General features: G+C 52.6%; 1 long non-coding RNA gene across 2 annotated transcripts; it reads right to left on the reverse strand.

Annotated features, from left to right (window-relative positions):
- Positions 1-4,823: 4,823 nt before the first annotated feature.
- On the reverse strand, positions 4,824-8,968 carry LOC128819420 (uncharacterized). Of its 2 annotated transcripts, none has more exons than XR_008440700.1 (3): positions 7,819-8,968; positions 6,825-6,986; positions 4,824-6,467 (listed from the first exon to the last, which is right to left on the reverse strand). It is a non-coding gene; the product is annotated as an uncharacterized LOC128819420 (long non-coding RNA). The 2 variants fall into 2 exon arrangements; XR_008440699.1 differs by having other exon boundaries at positions 7,565-8,968.
- Between the last annotated feature and the right edge of the window lie 8,407 nt (positions 8,969-17,375).

The following is a 17,375-nucleotide window of genomic DNA, read 5'->3' on the forward strand; positions in this document are numbered from 1 at the left end:
TTGACACGGGAGCTGCCTGATTTAGAAGGAAAATTGCCTCTTTCTCCTGCCAGGAGTAAGGCGATCCCTCCATTTCCTGTGAAATTCCAAGCAGGGATACAAACACTTTTCTTGTTGCCCTCAGGTGGGCTGGAGGCACATCCAGCCCTTGTTCCTGAGTGTCCCCACCATCTCCCCAGGCAGATGTGACTCTCCCCACCACATCTGTCTGCTCCAGCCCCACCTTACTCCCTCTGCCCTCGGTTGAATTCCGAGTTTCCCGTTTTTCCAGCCTTTTTTTCGCGGCTCTTTTCTCCCCTTTGTGCGATCTGCAGCGCAGAAGTTGAACTTGGCAGCGGGGCTGGAGCAGATGGAGAGCCCTGGCCCAGCTCCCCAGATCCCAGGAACTCCTGCTCGGTGCCGTGGGCAGGATTTCCAGCCACTCACTGCCTGGATCTGCCAAAAAAAGAAAAAAAAGAAAAGAAAAAAAAGCCACTTTCGGATAGAGGAGCTGGAATTTTCTTGAGGACAAGTGACCACACGAGCACCCTCCCCCCGTGGAAGGTGAGAATTCCACGTGAGCTGTTTTCAAGGGAAAACAAGAGGGGGATTTCAGGGAAAGCTGGAATATTGATATCCCTTCCTACAGCTCAATTTGGAGAAACCCCGGGATGGTGAATCCACATTGGATTCTCCTGGAGGTGAGGATGGGGCAGAGCTCTGCACAAGCCTTCCAAGCACATCCAAGCCATGAGGTTGGAGCCATTCCTCATGGAAAAGATCCTTTTTTTGTCTCCCAGCACCAACAGATGAGGAAAAGCCACGTCCATGCTCAGGAATGTGGTGCCAATCCCAGCCCAGAGCATCAGCTGGCACAAGGAGGAGCAATTAAATGAATCCACAGGGATTGGAGAGGTCCAGGAGGGGAGGAGAGGGCAAGGATGGCACCCCAGGGTTACTCATGAGGTCCCTTCCCGTCGCCTCAGCTGAGCAGGGCTCTGTGGTGAAGCAAAAACGGGGAAAAAAAAGGGAAAATATTGGAGAAAAATACCAAAATATCCACCTTGTTTGGTGTGTTCCTCTGAAAAGCAGGTGGGTTCACAGCTCAGGAATCTGGGCAGGAAGAGGAACATGGAAACAGAGACAAGAGGTGCTGGATCCTGCACGGGAAAAGCTGCTGGGATTTCGCAGGATGGGAGAACAGCTCTGAGCAAAGGCTGAGGAGCTGCTATGGGGAGAAGATTAAATGAAAATCTGTGTCCTGTCAGGGTTCCAGAGGTCTGGATCAGCCTGATTCCCCAGCTTTTCCTCACGGGAGAGGAGCTCCATCCCTCTGACCAGAGGTGAAGGTGTCCCATGACAGGAATTGCACTGGATGAGCTTTAAGGTCCCCTCAAATCCAAACCACCCTGGAATTCCAGGCTAAAGGGGCCATTTAATTCAGAGTTGGGCTCAATGGGCCTTGGGGGTCCCTTCCAACCTGGAATATTCCGTGATTCCATGGCTCAGCAGCCAGGCTGAGCACCGGGGTGGGTGGATCCTCTTTCACTCTTCTCCGAGCGTGGATTTGATCCCGCTCCAAGGACACCCAGAGGCTTTGATTTTGCTCCTCGTGCAGCATCAGCTGGTAAATGCAAACCCTCTCAGCTCTCCTCCTGCCTGGACATCCCTCCCTTCCCTCCCTGTCCCGGGATTCTCCCCAGGAAGGGGCTGCACAAGGAGTGTGTGGAGCTGCAGAGCTGCCAGACCACCCAGGCAAGGCTGGAGCTGCCCCAGCTCAGCCCGTGTGGAGCAGCTTGGCCATGGCACAGCTGCAGCCCGGGGCTACAAAAACACTGGATTTTGCTCCCCAGCAGCAAATCCAGCCCCGTGGCCTCCCTGGGATGTCCCAAATGCTGGAGCAGAGCCCCACTCTGCCACCCAAAGGAAGAGGGGAACAAATTTTGTCCAAATGAACCCAAGGACAGCTGTCCTGCCCTGCAAACATCACCTCATGGATGATACCCAGATCCCAAACTCCCTTCCTGCCCCAGGTGGGCCACGGCCTCACTTCTCCTGAGCAGGCCATGGAGGACTGGAGGACTCCTGTTCCAAACCTGGCTTCCAGAGGTTTCTATCAGTTTATCCCAAAGCTGAGGGGCTGGATGGGTACTGGTCTGACTGGTCTAGGAAGAATCCAAAACCTTCAGGACACGTTTGAAAGGAATTTCTGGAAAACACAACAAGACCCAAAAGGGATGGGAAGGAGTTTGTGTGCAGCAAAACCTGGGATCCGCCGGCCACTTCCTGCACCAGGATGGAGGGGTTGGGTTTGATTCTTGAGGTCCCTTCCAACCCAAATTGCTCTGGGAGTCTGGGATTCCACGATTCCTGTCATTCCATGAGATCTGTGCAGCCTCCTCGCAGGAAGCACACACAGCAGAGCCTTTGTGTCTGAGCTGCTTGGCAAAGACCCTTCCACGTCCCCGGGGAGTTGCATCATTATTTTGTTGCCTTTGCAGGCATTATTAATATTCCAAGGTCTGGGGAAGGAGATTTTCCTTTGGAATCCTTTGGCTCTGCCTGTCAGGGTCGTGTGCGAGCTGGAGCCAGCCCCTCAGTGATGTCACCCTTGGCCAGGACACCCCCAGTGTCCCCAGTCCGTCCTGCAGGGTCCCTTTCCCAGCTCGGGGTAATGAGGGAACAACCCCAGAGCCAGCAGAAAATCTGTTTCCTTTGAATATTTACAGATTGGAGGGAACAGCTCAGCTCTGCCTTCCCTGGGAGGTGCCAACCCCTTTTTCTGCTGCTCCCTCTGCCCGCTGCCAGCCAGGGCCCAGCAGCAGGAGCAGATTTCCCTGGGTGCCAACAGCTCCAGGAGTCATTCCCTGGAAAAGGCCACTCCTGGCTGGCAGCTGCCACGGAGCAGGAGCTGGATTTGGCCTCTCAGGGCTGTGGGGAGAGCAGGAATTCTGCCAGGAAAGGTGCTGGTGTTTGTTGGCTCCTCTCCCACCAATCCTTATTTTTGGGATGCGTTCAAGGCTTTCACCAGGAGGAGGAATTAAAAGGCTGAAGGAGCAGAGTGCCCATCAAATGCCACACGCTGAGGATCCACGTTTGGCTGCGTGGCCTGTGCTGGTCCTAAACTGTCCTGGAGGGACAGGACACAGGGAATGGCTTCACATGGACAGAGGGCAGCATTCCATGGGATTTGGGGAGGAATTGTTCCCTGGGAGGGTGGGGAGGCCCTGGAATGGAATTCCCAGAGAAGCTGTGGCTGCTCCATCCCTGGAAGTGTCCACAGCCAGGTTTGGAACAACACAGCAAAAATGTCCAGGCACTACTGGGAACATTTGCAGACCCCAAACTGGATGGGTTTTCCACAGGGATGAGGACAGGGCCGTGAAAGGGAATGAGCTGAGCCCAGAAGTTGTTGTAAAACATCTCCAAAAGGGATCAAAGGCCTGGAGAAAGTCCCTGGTTAGCAAAGCTGAGGGAGCCACTTTATCAAAACTAAAGGAAGTCTGAGAGATAACTTGATTGCCAGGCATGGATATCACTGCAGAAGGAGAATGTGGGGATAGAAAAAAAAACCTTTATCATTGAGGAAAAAAAAAATATCATCAGCTGGATGCCAAGTCCAAAGATTCCAAATGAGAAATAAGGAAGGAAGTTTTAACACCAGGTCTGTGGAAGGTGTCCCTGCCCGTGGAATGGGAGCAGCTTTGAGGGCACTTCCAACCTAAACCAGCCTGGGATTTACAACCAGATGCCCAGGAAATCATGGATCCCCAGTCCCTGGTGTCCTGAGCACGCCTGGATGTCCTGCAGGAGCAGAGGCACCGGTCAGACGGAGGGAATGGGCTCAGGACCAGGAAAAATGGGTGAAATTCCGTCATCTCTGGGATCTCTGAGGTCACTCTCCATGATGTAATGTCCCTTCTCTGCAGCTCTGTCACCACGCAGGTGTCACCACACCTGCTCCCTGGACGGGGGATGATTCCCAGTCCTTCCCAGCCCTCACCAGGGCTGTTCACCCACGTGGAAACAGCAACCACAGCCCTGCCAATTCCAGCTAAAAATATCCCATTACCCATTTCCCCCGAGACTCCTCCTCTGAGCCCCCTTCCCGGGGCATTCCTGCCCAAATCTGAATTCAAACGTCACCACCCAGCTCCCCACGGACGCTGTGGCCACTCCTTGTGCCCAAATGTCTCCAGCCAGGCCGAGGGCTCCTGGCAAATCCCAGACCTGGCCCTTCTCCTCCTTCTCCTTTCCTGGGAAGTCTCCAGGGAGCTCCACACTCATTTCCAGGATAATCTCCTCATTTAAGGAATGCCTGGGGGGTGCTGGAGACCCCAGAAGAGGAGGGGGGATGTTTAAACCACACATGGGCCTCTCTGAGCCTCCCTGGGTGAGGCAGGATCACTCCAGGCCCTCAGGGAACATCCTCAGTGCACACTTTCTACAATGATCCACATGGGACAACTTTCTCCTCTTTTTCCACTCTGGAAATTTTCCTTTTTCCTTCTCCCTTGTGCCTTGCCTTTCCCCCTTCCCGGCGTCCCGCGTTTCCCCGGCCGCTCCCGCAGGATTTGTGCCTCTCCCGGTGTGTGCAGGTTTCCTGGTGCTGCTCACAGGAGACATGAGTTCATCCATGAGCTCCCTCCTTCTAATCATTCCCAGGCATGGAAAAAAACCCCTCACACCCCCGAGGAGAACATAAACATGGACGGGATGTGCACAGCTTATGGAGACGGGACTATAGGAAACACATGGTTCCAGTTTAATAAAACTCTTACATTTCCAGGGCTTTTTTTTTTTCTTTTTTTGCCTTTCCCCCCCCCCCCCCCCCCCCCATTTTATGGCTTGTTACAGAGCTGGGAATAGCAGGGCTTGTTTTGTTGTTCTTGTTGTGTTTTATGAGGACAATGCCTCGTCCAGAGCTCCAGACATCAGATTCTTTTTGGGGGGAAGATAAAGCTTCCGGCAAAAGCTCTTGGCTCCCGCCCAGGTCTCCCTTAACTCCTTCTGGGAATGCTCAGGGTCTGACAGCCAGGGATGGGCCACAATGGGGTGGTCAAGAAGCCCCAGATGCTCAGAAATATTTGATCTAATCTTGCTCCTTAACCCATTTCAGCCCCTCAGTCGGATTCTTCCATTCTCTCTCTGTGTTTTTCCGGAGAGATTTGGGGTGCAGGGAAGGAGTTTGCCTGGCTGGGGCAGAGGAAGGGGATGTGGGGCATAAAGGCAAATTTGGGTCATAAATCACATGATCCCGGGATGGTTTGGGTGGGAAGGACCTTAAGGATTATCCAGTCCCACCCCAGAGATTCCTGAGCATCCCTCTTCCCATTCCTTGGTCGGAGCCGGTGCTGGATTCCAGCTGCTTGGTGAAGTGAATGAGTGAAGGAAGGAGGAAAATCCAAGCAAGATCCAATCCCAGGGCTTTGGGACTGCCAGGGCTTTGGAGGGGATCACAAGTTCCTCCCTCACAGCAAAGGCTGGACCCACTTTTCCAGCCATCCATTTTGGGGGTGTGTGCATTCCCCAGGGAAAGGAATCAAATCAGGCTCGAAGTCAACACAACCCCAGGGTCTGAATCCTTCCCAGAGGGAGGATGGAACCTGGACTAACACAGGGAGGATATCCAATAAAGCACCTGGAAAATCCTTGGAGATTTCTGCTCGCTGCCATTCCACGGAGGCAACCTCTGCAAGACCTTTGGCCCCCACCAAAAGCTGTTTTTTCCTGCTCATGTTTTATTCCTGTTACAGGGAGTGGGGAAGTGACTCTGCTCATGTTTTCCCCATCACTACAAAGAAAAGCCCTGGAACAAACCCCAAACGCTCGGCACTGCCTGGGAAAAGGGAGAGGAATCCCACAAGGAACAATCCTAAGGCTGCAGGAGCTGGAAAAGGACTCAGATCCCATCCCAGCTCTGCTGATTGCTTCGGGATTTTCCTGTCCTGCAGCACCTCCAGCTCTCTGGGATGTACAGCCCGTGCTCCTTGTCCATCCCAGCCCCTGGCTCTCCCCCTTCCCTCTCCCATCCCATGCTGGACACTGCTGTTTTTATTTTGGTATTAACCAGAAAATCCCATTTTCTGCCAGCTGCAGGGAAAAGGTTTGGTGGGATGAGAGAGAAGGGGATAAAAGCACTTGGGGGAAATGGGGGGCAGGAGGCTCCAAGCCCCAAACACCACCCAGAACACCGAGGGCTGCTGTGCCACAGCAGCATCCTGAGAGCCCAAACTGCAGGGAAATGGGGCTGCTCCTGCTCTCACCAAACCAGGAGGCTCCTGCCCACTTCCTAGAACATTCCTGGAACTGAGGAGCGCAGAGGTGCCGCTCTCCAAAGCCGTCACGTTCCATGTGCGGAGCTGCCCCGGCGCTGAGCTCAGGCTCTGCTCTGCTCCCAGCCCAGGATGGATTCCAAGGCCTTGGCTGCTTCCCCACCTTTGGATGTGCTGGAGTCGGGCTCAGCTCTGCTCCCTCTGTGCTTGGGACTAAACACAGGAATCCTGCTGGTCTTTCAACAGGCGAGGCAAAGAGGGACTGGGGACAAGGGATGGAGGGACAGCACACAGGGAATGGCTTCACACCGACAGCAGGCAGGGATGGGTGGGATTTTGGGAAGGAATTCCTCCCTGGGAGGGTGGGAAGGGGCTGGGATGGAATTCCCAGAGAAGTTGTGGCTGCCCCTGGATCCCTGGAAGTGTCCAAGGGCAGGTTGGAGCAGCCAGGGACTGTGGAAGGTGTCCCTGTCCATGGCAGGGGGTGGCACTGGATGATCCTTCAGGATCTTTCCAACCCAACCCATTCCATGATAAATCAGGAATGTGAAAAATACGACAAGTACAAACCACAAAGAGATTGTGAAAGGGTCACTGGGATGCCGGGAGAGGGAGCTGGGACAACCAAAGTGCTGCAGGGACCAGAGCAGCTCCAGAGTTCAGGTTCACAAAATCCAGTTGGGTTCAGCGATTGGCTTGGACACCTCCCAGGAATCTCTGGTTTCAGGCAAGCTGGAAATAAAACAAACTATTCTGATGGTATTCAGCCTCTGTGTTCAGACAAAAGTCAGCAGCCAGGGAGCCTGAACTTGCTGGTTTTGCAGCAGTTTTTCACAGCCCAAGGATGCTGTGTTTCTGGTCAAAGCTGATCCCAGTTTTTGGACTATTCTGATGCAAATTATCCATCCCAGCTACTGAGGGATGGCACTGAGGACACAAACACTGAGACCCCACTGAGGACAGCAGGGAAATGGGGGGAGTTGGAGCCCAGGAGCACTGGGAAAGTCCTGCCAGCAACATCCCATGAGGGCGATCCATTCCCTGATCTCCATCCCAACCCCCTGACACAGCTCCAGCCATTCCCTGTGTCCTGGCCCTGCTCCTCAGGAGGAAGGGAACGTTATTAAACACCCCCAGCAGCCACCTTGCCTGAGGTCCAAGCCACCCCTTCAACTGCTGCCACTGTCCCTCTCTGTCCCCAAACAGGACTCTGGGAATGCTCCCAATCCATGGCCTTTCCCAACCCAGAGCACTGCCCTAAGCTGCTTTAATTAACCAGAGTTGTGTTTAATTCAGGAACAGCTCAGCACCTGCCAGGGCTGCCCCATCCAACCTCTGGGCTCCAGCTCCTCCTCCTCACATTCCACGGGTCACTTCTCCCCTCAGGACCCATTCCTGGCCTGAGACACCCCGGGACAGGGACGGCGATGGTGACGTGTCCAGCCAGTCCAGAGAGACGTGGAAATGGTGCTCCCAAGAGGCTCGGAGGAGACACGCCTTGGGAATGTGTCTGAGCGAGGTTGAGGCTGGGATAAATCAGGAAAAATCGGGATAAACTATGCACCTTAGCAAAAGGCTGATGAAGGGAATTCTTGGCTCACACTTCAGGAGTTTTTTCCACAGTTTGTCACCGGCAGCATCAACACGTGGAGGGTGGGAAATGCGTCCAATATCTGAAACAAATCTGGATTTTTGTTACATGGTTCTGCTGTGGAGGAATCCTTAAATCACCTCCAGTGAGAGAGGCTTTAATTCAGCTTCTTTATCCAGCTTCCCTCATCCATGGAGAACTCTTCCAAGTGGGGTCCGGATCCGTCAGGAGGGAGAACTCACACTGGAGGAAGTTGTTTGGAAAAAAACATAAGAGCTATAACAGTCCTGGAAATTCTGAAATGCAACCACCACCCACACATGCACAGATGGACACACACTGAGAACCTCCAAAGCAGAGGAAAATCGAGATATTTTAGAAATAGCACTGACATTCAGAATCCCGGAATGGTTTGGGTTGGAAAGACCTTAAAGATGATCCCATTCTACCCCCTGCCATGGGCAGGGACACCTTCCACTCTCCCAGGTTGTTCCAAGCCCTGTCCAACCTTGGACACTTTCAGGGATGGGGCAGCCACAGCTTCTCTGGGCAACTTCCCCCAGTGTCATCAGCAAAACCAGGATTTTGTTTGAACCTGGTAGAAAAGAAGAAAAAGAAATAAAAAAGAGAGGTGTGAAAACCCAAGAGTTACAGGTGGACAAAACTGATGAGACTGAAATCCACCGAGATCCTCCCACTGATGGGGAACAGATGCCACAGAGAAAGTGCAGTCAGAGGGATGGAAAAGGATGTTTCCAGAGTGCCTCATTCCCCACAGCTCCAGGAGGAGTTAAATCCATTCATGGGCTCTTGGAATGGGTTCCACTATTCCGTCACAAAATGAGACCCAGCCTCATCCCACGTCCCAGTCATGTTTTCACCTCTAAGCTGACAGAGAGATGCCATCAAAAACCACTCCAAAGTTATTTTCCGAGCTCTCAGCTCAGAGATGTTGAGTTTCTCTTCACTAATGATGGAAAGAAACTCCACAGAAATTCCTGACTGGCACCACTCCAAATTCAGCCAGATCCAAGCTCGGACATTGCAGGTTGTAAACCCCCAAAAAATCCCATCTCCGGGAGACTCTAAATTAAACAAATTTCAGGATACCTCCTGCATGTCCCTGCTGCAAGAGGAACATCTGTTTCCTATGGAGGGGGGAGATATCCTCTGATTTTATCAGGTTGGGGAGATTAGAAGGATAATGGGAGCCATTTGCAAATTCCCAGTTTTCTAAAACTTCTCATTTTCAGTTCAGGAAGCCTGAAGGGAGAGGGTTGAGTGTGTGGTGCAGTAAAAGTGGGCAGAACAAAGCTCATTAGGGATGACAGGAGAGCAGGGATAATTTGCATATCTCTTATCAGCTGGAAAACACTGCAAAATCCAGGCCTCTCTGACACCATCCTGAGCTTTGATCCAGAGCTCCTGCACAAGGAGAGGTGAGCTCAGACGTCACTCCAAGCCCTGGGTGAGCTCCTGACACACCGAGGGAAGAACCAAAGGTGGGAGACTTGTCCCAGATTTGTGCAACTTCCAGCAGGAAATAACCAGAGCTTCCAGCAGGAAATAACCAGAGCTTCCAGCAGGAAATAACCAGAGATTCCAGCAGGAAAAATCCGCAGTTTCCAGCAGGAAATAACCACAGCTTCCAGCAGGAAATAACCAGAGATTCCAGCAGGAAAAATCCGCAGTTTCCAGCAGGAAATAACCACAGCTTCCAGCAGGAAATAACCAGAGTTTCCTGCAGGAAATAACCACAGTTTCCAGCAGGAAATAAACACAGATTCCAGCAGGAAATAACCACAACCTCCAGCAGGAAATAACCAGAGCTTCCAGCAGGAAAAATCTGCAGTTTCCAGCAGGAAATAACCACAACCTCCAGCAGGAAATAACAAGAGCTTCCAGCAGGAAAAATCCGCAGTTTCCAGCAGGAAATAACCACAGCTTCCAGCAGGAAATCTGCCCAGACTGGAGCTGGGCGTTGTCAACTCTTTTTCTCCCTTTCCAGAGACTTCCCCACAGGTGAAGTGGCTCCTGAAGAGTTGTTAGCTCTGCTTATTCCCTGAGGGAAATGTTCTGTGTTCTTCCCATCCCAATCTTCTCTATTTTTCCCTATTTTCCCAAGTCAGTGAGGTAATTCTGCATGAGAAGGAGAAGTCTGGGTGGAAAGCTCTGGGATGTGGCATCATTCCCACTGCTCCTGGACACTGGTGGGATCTCCTGGAGCTGTCCATGGGGTGGGGACAACACTGGATGTGTGTTCTAATTCAGCCTAAATCTCCAAACTAGGTTAAACCAGACCCATGGCTCCATAAACCTCATTTGGAGAGTTCTGGTGCCCCAAGCGAGGGGCTCCAGGTGGGACAAGCTCCCCAAAACACCTCAAAATGAACCAAATCCCAAAATACCCATCCCCATCGAGGCTGGGGCAAAATCCCCTGATGGATCAACGTGCTGGCTTCGATTCCAAAAGGAAAATATGGCCCTAAAGCCACCCAGCCCTTCTGCTCCTTTTGGGCCTGACCCAAATCTGCACCTCCCCTCCCCCTGCATTTCCCCCCGACACACCTTTCCTTCCACTGGAACATAACCCCAAATAAGATGTTGGCCTGACATGAAAGGAAAATGTATAAATATTTTTAAAAAGAGAAGAATTCCTGCCTCTCCACCAGTTTGCTCCAACTAATAGGTTTCAGATGTCTCACATACTTCATTCATTCAGCCCCATTCAGTCTCCTAGGAGCCCCCGCTGTATTTATTAAACACAGCAATTGTGGAATGTTCAGCACTTACAGAATCAAACACACCATTTTTTTTTCTTTTTTTTCACCCCCCCCCAAAAAAAAAGCCTAATTAGAAAGCTTTGTGAGTGACCTAAAACCATCATCCTGGTCCCAACCCCAGTGCCCACTCCAGCATCCTGCAGCTGTCCCAAACCTCGTGCCATGGTTTAACCCTTCCTGGCTGCCCAAGAACACTTTTTTTTTTGAGGTGGGGGGGAGTTTTATCCTCAGCAGGATGATTTCCCTGCCGTGCTGGAGCACCTCCTGCTCACTGTGTTGTTCCTGAACGTGTTCTTTTGGACACTTGGCTCTCACATCCAACTTGTCTCCGCAGTCTCGGCAGCTCTTCCCACTCCTGGAGGCGCGAGTCGAGGCTGGAATCCTGCAGGGTGCCAGCGCTAATTTCAGCAGCACGGAGCTGGAGAACACGAGCTCTTTCCTAGAGGGATTCGAATGGAAGCAGACAGAAGAGCAGAGCCATTTCTCATTCCAGAGCTGGCAGGGAGAGCCGAGGAGGATGTCTGGGCTGTAGAGGCAGGACGTGGGGTTGGTTCCAGCACCGGTGACCTGCCAGAGCTGGGGGACTGCTCTGAAGGGTTTGCTGGAGTCTGGCACTGGCCCAGGCCTTTTTTTGGGGAGAGACACATGAAAAGCAGAGCTGAGAGGGGACGTGAGGCCCTGAGCCTGGGCTGGGACCATCTGGCAGAAGCCAGCGGCTGAGGAATGGCCTTTGCTTGAGGCCACAACCAGTTCATGCAGCTGCTGAGTTCTGTCGGTCTGGAGTGCTCCAACAGGAGGTCATGGCCCCCAACCAGCCTCCCCTGGGCCAGCAGCTCCATCCCAGCCTCCCTTGGACCACAAAGTTCATCCTAGCCTCTCCTGGGCCAGCAGCCCCATCCCCTGGGCCAGCAGCTCCATCCCAGCCTCTCCTGGGCCAGCAGCTCCATCCCCTGGGCCAGCAGCTCCATCCCAGGAAGGGAGCACAGCCCAGCCCTGCACACCCATCCTGGGCACACCGAGCTCTTCCCAAAGGTGTGGTGGTTCATTTTCCCCCTTTTTGGGCTGCAGAGCCCCTGCCCCCATGGGAGAGCCCCTGCCCCCATGGGAGAGCCCTGGTTGATGGGAACGGTGCTGCTGTCACCGTTTCCACATTACTGCCCACTTCAAAGAGCCTGCAATGAGTCTTGTCCCAGACATTCCCAGGGGAGCTGTTGGTTTCCAGGCAGGATCCCTGGTTATTGGTCCCACTGCAGGAGGTTGTACGGGAAGGGATGAATCCCCATGGCTGTAAAACACCAAATGTGCTGAGAGCCACTCCAGAGCCTCCCAAAATTACAGCACTGGGTAATTAAAGCCCAGCTGTCACAGCCTCTGCCTGGGCACAAGGGCAGCTCCTTGCTCTGACCACTTCCAGAGGTTCCCAGTTTTCCTATGCTTTCGCCATCTCATTGTACAATGAAAAACACCTCTGCAAACCCTGGTTCCTGGAATTTGCAAGTGCTCTGGCCAGGGAATGGTCACATTCCCAAGGCTGCCAGAGCTCCAGGAGCGTTTGGACAACGCTTCAGGCACAGGGTGGGATTGTTGGGGTGTCTCTGCAGGGCCAGGAGCTGCACTCTGATCCTTGTGGATCCCTCCCAGCTCAGGACACTCCATGGCTCTAATTCCGTGACTAATTAGCAATCCAGGTTAATTGGCTGGTGAGGACAGACCCTTCTAGAAGGACCATTTCTACTTGTGCAGTGTCTCCACACCCCCAGGAGCACAGCTGGGACTGGGATATCCCAGGCAGTGCCAGGTATCCCGCTCTTCCATCATCATCCTCATCCCCATCAGATCCCATCTCCTCTCTTCAGGGCTTTGCCAACTTGCAGGGAACTCCCAGGTGAAACCCAAAGCAACTCCTGCAGCTCTGTGGGAGTGCAGCACCTCACATCCAACTCATGCCAAGCTTTAGGAAACCCCAGGCTAGCTCAGGGATCCGAGAGTCTGGATTCAAGGATCTGGGACAGGAACCCGTGGAGCAGCCCGACCTCGCAGCTCCTCATTTCAGAGTTGCTCCATCCCCAATTGTTCTCGGATATTCCGGCGTAACTCATGGCACAATTCCAGATTTCTGCAGAGATGCCCGGGCCATGAGCACAAACCACTGCCCCAGTCTGACCATGTATTGGAAAAACCCCTAAGGAAGATTCCTGCCCATTCCTGAAACTTGGTGCCTCTGGGACAGCAATTCCTCCCCGTTCACCCCGGGTTTCCAGCCTTTTTTGTGAGGTTGGCTGAGCATCTGCTGGTGATTAAGGGTTTTGTCATCTGGAAAGAGCTGACAATTACCTCCAATTATTCCAACTAGGTCAGGTTCTTCAGCACGAGTTTATGTGATGTCTCTTGGCTAGAATTTAGGATTTCAAACTCCAACAGAGAGCAGAATCCATCTCTCCTCTCTCACATTCAGGAAAAAATTTGTTCCATAAATAACAGCTCCTTGTCCCACAGGACCTGACCTGTGTGTCCCTGACCTCCTGTTGTTTCAGGACAACACTCCAGGAGCTGCACAACAGGCCTGGTTCTCCAGAACTGGAAAAAAGAGTGAAAGGAATTTCAGGATGCTCCAGGAATTTCAAGAAGGGTTTTCTCACCAAACTTCCCATGTCAAAATTTCTGACTTGGTTGGAAATGTCCTTTGGGGCCTCAGGTGCCAGGTGAGAGAGTGGGGACTGAGGTTTAAACTCTGTTTGGGCAAAGGATGCCTCATTCCTTTTCCTGGGATCTACTGTCCTGGACAGGCTCTAATTTCCCACTGAGAACTTTTCATTGTGTGAGCAGCAACCATTTAACAAGGGCTGCACTAAAGTCCTTTAAAGATTCCTGCCAATCCAAACTATTCCAGGGCTTTCTGAACAGTTGAACTTCTCCAGTCCCACAGCAGATTGAGACTGTCCCTCTTCTCCAGGGAAAGGGTTTTTCCAGGTGTCCCTCAAAAGCTCGGAGCTTCTCCATGCTCCCAGTTCCCATTCAAGACTCAACGTGCCTGAAAAGCCTCCTCAGGAATCTCCTGCAGAGCAGGTGAGAATTGAGCACCCAAAATCTCATTTGTGGCTCTGCCCGTGCCAGGTTCTGTCCTTGTCACCCTGCCACCTTGCCCAGCACAGGTACCTCGTGTTTTCCAGCAGGTTTCTGGCACTGCTTCCCACCAAGATTCCCTTGGGGACAGGAGAGTGTCCCACAAACCCCAGCTCGGAGCACACCCCAGGAATGAGGTGGTCCAAATGGGACAAACACAACTGGAAAATGTGCTGCACTGCAAGGCCAGGAGATTCCAACTCCTTCTCCCTAATTACATGTGATTGCTTCTTGGCAAGAGCTCAACCTGCCACAGCAGTGAGGTTTTACAAACATTCACACAGGCATTAGATCATTGTTTGAAGGAGTTATTGGCAGCCCAATTCTGAAGTAAAAACAGAGTTTAAAGCAGACCATATTGACCAGGGTGAAGCTGGCTGCTTTCACGTCTCCTGCTCGTCTCTGGACACCCAGGACCCCATTCATTTGCTGTCACTCCCATCACCATGGCATTCCTGGGGCTGGATGTCACCATCTTGGGGGGTTCTGACTTTGGGAGGGGGTTCTGTCCTTGTTAGGAACACAGGTTTATAGAATCAAGAATCCCAGGATGGTTTGGGTTGGAAAGGACCTTAAATCCCATCCAGTGCCACCCCTGTCATGGGCAGGGACACCTTCCCCAATCCCAGGTGACTCCAAGCCTCATCCAACCTGGCCTTGAACATTTCCAGGGATCCAGGGGCTTCTCTAGACACCCTACACCAGGGCCTCCCCACCCTCAAAGAGAGGAATTTCATCCCAATATCCCATCTATCCCTGCCCTCTGGCAGTGGGAAGCCATTCCCTGTATCCTGGCACTCCAGGCCCTTATCCAAAGTCCCTCTCCAATATTTATTTCTCTATATCCAAGAAACACCTTCCCACATCCAGACACTGCCACACGTTGGGAACGAGGCCTTTTCCCTTTGTATTTCAGCAGAATCTTTCTGCTCTGCTCTCGTGAATTCATCCTTGTCTCTGCTGGGCCAGTTTGACATCACGGGATGAGCTCTGGAGAGCTCCACCATCCTCTCCCAAAACCTTTGGGAAAGCAGGTGGGAGCTCAAGCCCATGGCAAAGGAGAAATGGGAATCCCCACAGAATCCTGCTGCCAGTCCCTGGGAGAGCAAACCCCTGCTGCAGAGGTGAGCCTGTCCTGCACTACGCTCAGGTGGGGCCAGGAGCCTCCGGCAGCTTGGATATGGATAAAAATACTCCAGGCTCTGGCAGCCAACCAGGCTGGAGCTCCTCACGGAGCAGCTCCCACCCCGGAGCCCTGGAGGACACCCTGGCCTTCCACGTGTTCCTAAATTAGATCTCCTGAGACCAGCACTGGCTTTTAAAAGGGAGGTGAGCTTGTTAGTGCCCAGCATTATCCCTTAAATGGGAATCAGCAGTTTTACTGCACTTGGAGGGGCTGTAAAAGGGAAGGAGGGAAGGGGCAGCGTCAGGAAGCAGCAGAGCCCCTTTGCCTGGCACGGAGGGGCCACTCAGGAGCTCTGTAATTGTGAAGTTCCCCAGTGCTGAGGTAGAACAAGCCCCAGACTAAACCCAGGAGCCTTGGGAAGGTGCAAGAGGATGCAGAGAAGGTTTGTAGGGGCAGCTCCCCAGCAGGCCCCTTCTCCTGAGGCCAAAACCCCGGGCTGGAAAGGGTCTAAGTGAGAATTGCCAAGCTCTCCACCCATGAAAGTCAGGGTGTGCAGGCTCCTTTCTTCCCAAATCATGGCTCGACTTACACAGCCCTGTGCTGCTGGCACAGGAAACCCAGGGAAGTCACATTTCAGGAGTAAAAAAAGCTCCTGTGCTGTCAGAGATTCCCTTCCCAGCCTGCCCAGGGGTCAGGGATAGCGGCTGGAAAAGGCTCTCGTGACACTGCTCCAGGGTTTCCTTGGCCGAGAGGTTTGGGGTGTAGTTGTGTCTGTTCCCATGTTCCCACAGAGCTCCCGTCTTGTCCCAGAAATAGAAATTAATAAGGAAATAAATTAATCCAAAGTGTCTTTTGGTTACAGAGACAGCCCCAGAATCTGAACATAAACGATGGAGAAACATCTGTGAGATCTGAGAGCTGCCAGGCACCAACTGAACCTGTCCTGCCAAGGCCATTTGGGAATCAGAACCCAAAATCAAAAGGACAAAACAAACACAAATGACACAGGAACCATCCTGGAAAAGCTCTCAGGAATCTGCCATCATGTTTTAGAAAGAATACGGAATTTCTGCTGCCTTAAGCTGATTTTACAGCGCAAACCTGGTGTTGCAGCAGCGGCTTTAGGAAAATCTGAACCAACAAAGAGCTTAAACACCTTTTTTAATATTAACCAGTCCCACTCCTTTGGAGGGTCTAGTGATTATTGTCACCCTAAAATATGGGAATTTTGCAGGAGAGCTGACGTCCTTCCTAAGGTCAGATGTGATGAGATGGAGCCAGGAAGAAAAAATAATTGGTCCTGGTTTTAAGTGTTAAGCAATTCTGCCTCCCTGAAATAAGCAGTTTAATTTATTGTTTTTTTCTTGCTCACACAGCAAAATCCACAAACTACCGAGACAACCAGGAGGGGAAATTTGTCCCCTCATGTAAATCCATTTTTGCCTTGTAAAGCTGCATTCCCGAGCCAGCAGCTGCTCCAAAGGGCCGATCCCAGACCCCCCATTTCAGTCCAGCCACCCCCGAGGCTGTTTGGGTTATAGGATCACCGCAGGACAGCCCAGGTGTGCCGGCCAGCTGGTTTGGGACCACGGAATGGACACACCAGAGCCCACTGCCAGCGAGAGGCCGAAGGCAGCCGCCACTTTCCCAGGGATTTTCCCTTTGCTCTGTGTTTGGAAGGTTACACAGCTGTAAGGCAGACACAGGAGGAGCTGGAAGCCTGCAGGGATCATTGCCTCCATCCCACATGTCCCATGGAAGGAAGCTCTCCTGTGGACTGACATCCCATTAATTCCTGCTGGTGGGAGCCTATTCCTGGGGCTGGGAATCCTTTGGAAGCTCCAGCTGCTGGCTGCTCATCCCGCAGATAACTCGGGTCCCATCCCTGACCTGGTGACTCGTATTTATTTACTCATTTTATAAGAACCAGGTTCTTCCCTGCTCTCATTCCTGGTGGGAATGAGCACAGGCTGGGTGTGAGGCTGCTCCGTCTCGGATACCCGAGATGGAAAACTGGGATTTTGTCCAACAGGCTGTCTGTCTTCCTGGGAAAAAGCTCGGCTCCACACGCTCCCAATCGTGCCATCAGCTGGAGCGAGGTGGAACTTCACAGGATGGGACGAACCAGCCCTTTTCCCTTTTTCCTCTGTGAGGACAAAGTGCTTCCAGAGCCCAGGAGAGCTCAGGGAAGAAAATCTGGAGGGCACAAAGCCTGGCAAAGCTTGGGAAAGGCCTCGGTGCTCTCTGGAAGGTGGCAGATCTCAGCCTAAGTCCCCATCAAATCCCAGAGACGGGATATTGGGAAGGAATTCCTGGCTGGGAGGGTGGGCAGGCCCTGGCACAGGGTGCCCAGAGCAGCTGTGGCTGCCCCTGCATGCCTGGCATTGTCCAAGGCCAGGCTGGACGGAGCTTGGAGCAGCCTGGGATAGTGGAAGGTGTCCCTGCCCATGGCAGGAGCGGCCCAGGACGATCTTTAGGGTCCCTTTCGCACCCAAACC

This window comes from Vidua macroura, chromosome 26 (genome assembly GCF_024509145.1).
Source record: "Vidua macroura isolate BioBank_ID:100142 chromosome 26, ASM2450914v1, whole genome shotgun sequence".
Taxonomy (NCBI): domain Eukaryota; kingdom Metazoa; phylum Chordata; class Aves; order Passeriformes; family Viduidae; genus Vidua; species Vidua macroura.